Below are 5,839 nucleotides of genomic sequence, written 5' to 3' on the forward strand. Positions count from 1 at the left end.
AGGAGTTCATATTCTAATGTGGGAGACAAGAATGTATATAACCACCTAAAGAATAAATATAAAGTTTAAAAATCTTTTTTGTTTGTTTTTCACTGAGGCAATTGAGGTTAAATGACTTGCTTAGGATCACAAAGCTAGGAAATGTTAAATTTCTGAGATCAAATTTGAACTCAGGTCCTCCTGACTTAAGGACAGGTGTTCCATCCACTGTGCCACCTAGCTGCCCTAAGTTTAAAGATCTTAATCAATTCAAAAGTACTAAATACAAGGTAGTTGAGGAGGATAGTGTTTGAACCTGGGGATCTGAAAAGGCTTCACATACAAGGTGATAGTGAAATGCATCTTTGAAGAAGTGAGGGGTTCCATCAGTCTGAATTGAGGTAGAAGTGCATGCCAAGTATGGGAGTAAAATAGAGTTTTATGTGTGAGGAACAGTTTATCTGGACTACATAACATAGGAGGGGTAGTAATTCCCAATGAGGTTTGAAATATTGGTAAGGATTAGAAAATACTTTTAAAAACTAAATCAGCTTATATTTTGTTATAGAGGCAATAGGAATCTATTTGAATTCTTTGAAGAGGGAAGTAAATCTGCACTTAAGAAAATACTTATTGGTAGCATTGAGGAGGATGGGTTAAAGAAGAGAGATATTTAAAGCAGAGAGACTATTAGGAGTTATTGTACTAATTTAAGTCAAAAGTGAAGGAAGCCTGAACTAGGGTGAAGTTGTGTGATTAGAGAAAATGAGTCAATTAGAGATGTTGGAAAGGTAGAAATGCAATATTTAGCAACTAGATGGGTATGTGGGGTGAAAAAGAGTGAGGAATTAAGGAAAATAAAAAGGTTATGAATCTGAGAGAATTAAAGAATGATAGTCCCTTTGACGAAAATGATGAAATATGGAAAACGTGGCTTTTTTTTTCTATAAAGAATATTTAATTTAGTGATACTGTCCATAACAGTTATCACTGAACTGGTATAAGTTTTAAAAATAATAATTCCAAAATGAACCAGTAAAAAAAAAAAAAGGAACTCTCCAAATCTGAATCAGCTACCCAAAGCTAGCCGGATTCCATCCTCATCACCGGGTATATTGTGAGGTAGAAAGCTATTGGGGCTGGGGAGTGTTACTGAAGAATCTCAGTCAGTTGAAGGGGGGAAAAAAGGGAAAGAAGAGGTGAAAGACAGAATCAGAGGCAACCTCCAACTCCCAGATCCAGCCATTCCCCCCTAAACAGTATTTTCCTTCTTAATCTTTTCCTTCTGTCTCTGTCCTTCCCCTTTTCTCTCTCTTAAGGGTATCCAACAAACTTCCTACTTTCCTTAAGAAAGGCTTAAAACTCCCAGACAACTCTTCAGAACTATGGGGGCTAAGGCAATAAGACAGGGAAGATGGGGAAAGCGTGACAACCCCAACTACCATTGAAAAGTTTGAGGATGGGGAGGTTAAGGAACAGAATTTGACCCTTCAGACATCTTCATGGTTTAAGGCAGCTTTGGCAGGAGAGACCTTGCACTGAAAAGACCTCTTCAGGCTGGGAATGGATTAAAGGGAGAGAAGGCACCAGGACAGTCTAAGGCTAAGGTGGAAAAGAAAGCCATCCACAATAATCTCGGATGGTCTTTTAAAAAGCAGTTCCCTGGGTGTGAGATGGGGGGGCTGGAAGATTTTCTGGCCTCCTAACGGTAGTGTAGGGAAGGCAAAGGGATGTGAGCCTGTGTGACCTGAGCTCCCTAGGAGCAGGCTGCCTGAGCCTCCCCTAAGGCCTCAGTCAAGAACATGAATGTATAAGAGAAAGTGGGGTCTCCACCTCCCAAAATGCCTCTTGCCTGACTTCTCCGCGTCAGGCAGCTGCAGCCCTCACCCTCTTGTAGGAGCTGCCCATGAGTGCCCTCTGACTCCAGAAGAATTTAACCACCCACTTTCATGGAGCCTCCCAACAGAGGAAAAGGGGAACTCCACAGAGTTCTCCATCTTCTCCTCTTGGATGGCCCAAACCTTGGTGGCACCAGATACCAAAAGGGGACACTTCCTATCCTTCAGCAGGCCTGGAGTCCAGGATGAGAAAAGCTCATCCATGTAACACCTAGTCCAGCTCATATTTCTCACGGAATTGGCTGGTGAAGGGGAAGTAGGTGAGGTATTCAATCCAGGGCCAGTTGATGGGGTAGACATACAGCCAGATGACGAGGGAGGCAAAAAGACCTGCAAAGATCACCAGGGATACCAGGATCATGGCTCGTTTGCGGTACTTGTCTCCGGTACCAAAGGTGATGTAGGGCAGGAAAGTGAAGGAGAGGAGCAGGCCACTAAGAAACCCGAAAATGTGGGCAATGTTGTCGATCCAAGGCAGGACCCCACAGATGAAGAGGAAGAACACAATGCTCGACAGGTTCAGGAACGCCTTCCAGGGCTTTTCCAGGAGCTGCCAACTCTGGATGAGTTCCACAAAGAGGCAGGCCAGGATGCCAAACTGGGAGCCTGCAGGTCCCACCTCTGCTCTATATGGAAGGAAGATGGCACTGGCTAAATTGCCTGTGATCCCACTGAGGATAAAGATGATGGCAATTCGGAGCCAGCCTGCCAATTTTTCCAGGTCCCGCAGGATGGTCATTTGGAAGAGCACAGACACAAAGCAGTGCCCCAACCCAGCGTGGAGGAACAGAGACAACCACAGTCTGTAGAACTGATCAGGGACTTCAGGGTTCAGGAATGGCAGAAGCCCACATACTTTGTCCAAGCAGTGTATCTGAGAACAGAGTGTTGCTTCTTCATGGAAATAGCCATGCATGAACTCACAGTATTCCCGGGTTGTGATCTCACAGCTGCCCTTTGTACCAATGCAACACGGACGACCCTTGATCTGGCAGTCCATGTGAAGGAAGCCAGTGTGATTATTCTTGGCCTGGTCTGTGCAGATTGGCCACTTGGTGATATCATCTGGCCAAATATGAGCTCCGCTGGAGGCTGGCTCCTCACATGTCCTGGGGTCCTGGTGGCAAACAGCCCCTGCTGTCCACCTCAAGCTTGAGTTAGATTTGTCCATGGGGGGACCGGTGTCATCTTGCCATTTAGTGAAAGTAGCCAAAGTCTCTGAGCAGTCTGCCCGCTGAGTCTGGATGCAGCCCCAGTTGTCATTGTGGACACAGCAGCCTGAGTTCCGTTCCTGATCTCTTTCCCATTGGATCAACAGCTCGACTTGCCGATCCTTCCAGATGCATGGGGAAAACTTGGCCCCCAAATGGATCAAATCAATCGAGCTTGGGCCAATCCAGAAGTTCTCTTGTTGGATGTACTTTACGCTCTCATACACGCCTTTATTCTTTAGCACCAGCTGGGTGGTGACATGCTGAGCAAACCCAATAGGGGCAATGCCATAGGTGCCAATCACCAGGAGCATGATCAGGATGTGCACAACAGTCAGCCAGTAAGTAAAGTATGGCCGGTGGCTGCTAAAGTTCTCTAGTTGGTGCTGCACGGTACTGCTGATGCTACGTCGGTAGCTCCAGTTCAGCCAGCTCCCTACCACACCCAGCCCGTAGTGTCGCTTTTTCCGGTCAAAGGCAAAGTGTTTAACCTTGGAGGCAATGTGCTGGCCCCACTTAGTGGCTGGGGCTGGGGCCTGGGTGTAATCCTTCCTTACTAAAAAATGAGGACTCAAATGTGTCCATTCCATCCACCACATCCTCTTCATGGAAACTGGGGCAGGCAAAGCTTTGTTTGATCACCTAGCGCTTCTGGCCTGCCGGCTCCAGTACAGATCGTCCCTTGAGGAGAGCAGCTGCAGTATGAAAGCTCATTTATGCCACAGACATCCTCTTTCAATGGGGGAGGTGCGAGTAACCTGATCTAACACTGGTGAAGGAGCTAAGGGAGAATACACCTGGAGTCAGTGGTGGCAGTGGGGGGTGGTGCCGGTCCACCTCATCTGGGTGTCGGAATGCTCGGCCCCGGGCAAGTGGATCCACTATCATGTTGTGATCCACACTCAGTCTCCATGGTCTTCTCTCTGGGTGCAGATGGCTCTCATGGATTAGATTTCTACCTTACCTAAGGTACTTAAGCCTAAAAATTACTCTGGTTCTCACAGACAGACCCAAAAAGTGGCTTTTGAGGGGACAAATAATGTGTTCTATTTTGGACATTGCTTGAAATGTCTTTGGGACATCCAAGGCAATTTCAGTAGACTTTGGATAGCAAACATGATCTGCATCCAGAAATCTATGGAGATTGAATGCAAATCAACACATGCTATGTTCACTTTTTTTTTTCTTTTTTTTCCCTCTCCCATGGTTTTTCCCTTTTGTTCTGATTTTTCTCTCTCAACATAATTCATGAAGCAATGTATATTAAAAATAACTAAATGAATGAATGAATGAATAAAAACAAATGTCTTTGGGACATGTGTCAAATAAATGCTTGATGATGTAAAACTGGAGCTCAGGAGAGAAATTGAGATTGGATATGTATATTGGGGAGTCAGGTGCATATGGATGAAGTTACAGTTATGCTAGTTTATGAAGTTACCAACATAGAGAATAGAGAGAGAGGAATAGAAGGCTTAGGGCAGGGTCTTGGGAAACACTCTCATGGATTACTATCTGGATGATATACCAGAAAGGAACCCAAGGAATTGTTAAACAAGTAGGGTTAAAGTCAGAAGAGAATTGTATCACGAGAACTCAGAGAAGAAATATGATACAAGAGGAAAAGGTGGACAATAGGGTCCCATGCAGCTGACAAGGTGAGAAGGATGAGAACTGCCCAAGAATGGAAGAAAGAAGTAGAAAGTTGGGTATGATACCAAGAGGCTCGGAAATGAAGAAAAAGGAGAAAAAGGGGTTTTTCAGTCAAATGGCCTTAGTTTTCTTTACAAAATAAATGACTAAATATTTAATTGAAGGAAGAACATGGAAGTACAGGAATTTAATGAGAGAAGAGAAAGCTTAGACAAGTTTTTTTCAGGAGCAAAACAATAGGGAATTAATTTAAAAAAATAAAAGAATAGAAAAAGGAGCACCCAGTTGCACCTAAATAACATACATATTTAATGTACCCCAGTCAGCACAGTTTTATGAATTCCTCTAGCTTTATTCAGCAATTCATATGTAAGAGAGCTGAAAAGGCAAATGATGGGGGAAACCAGAGCTGAGATTTTCCAAGATATGAATTGTGATAGGGATTTAAGAGGAAAGTATAAAATAAAAAATGACTGTCTTTAACAACTGGATGAATGAAGGGGGACTCTTGAAGGAGATTTAAGTCTAAAAAGCTTGGTCTTAAAAGGACCCAGGGGTTCTAAAAAGCAGAAGTGAAGAGAAGTTGGAGGACAGTTTGTGCAAAATCACAGAAGGGAAAGTAATTTCAGATGTTGAATAACCATTTTTCTCTCTTTGAATGTGTTATAGTATGTAGTTTTAGAGAAGATGATTAACAATGATGTGGGCTATAACTACAGGAAAATTATGATAAAGGAAAGAAAAAGCAAAATATAGTAATTAAAATTATTTATGTGACATGCTAAATTTAATACTAATAGCAACCACTATAAAACTGTACTGTCATGCTAATTAATATTAATCAAAATGATTTATGTGAACTGCTTAATGTTAATGACCTATAGCCATACCACATAATGCTAATTAAAGCATTTATGCTAATTATTTGCTATTAACTAACTTTATATAGCATAAAACACTTTTCATAGTTCATCTCATTTGAACCTCCCGACAATCCTGGAAAGCAGGTAATACTGATATTATTCTTATATTATAAATGGGGAAAGCTGAGGCATAGATCAAAGACTACACAATTAGTAAATAATCGACTTAAGACTC

At 42.7% G+C, this 5,839-nt stretch overlaps 1 pseudogene; it reads right to left on the minus strand.

Moving 5' to 3' along the window:
- Positions 1 to 2,073: 2,073 nt before the first annotated feature.
- On the minus strand, positions 2,074 to 4,129 carry LOC100917349 (annotated as a pseudogene).
- Between the last annotated feature and the right edge of the window lie 1,710 nt (positions 4,130 to 5,839).

This window comes from Sarcophilus harrisii, chromosome 2 (assembly GCF_902635505.1).
Source record: "Sarcophilus harrisii chromosome 2, mSarHar1.11, whole genome shotgun sequence".
NCBI classification, from domain to species: Eukaryota; Metazoa; Chordata; class Mammalia; order Dasyuromorphia; family Dasyuridae; genus Sarcophilus; species Sarcophilus harrisii.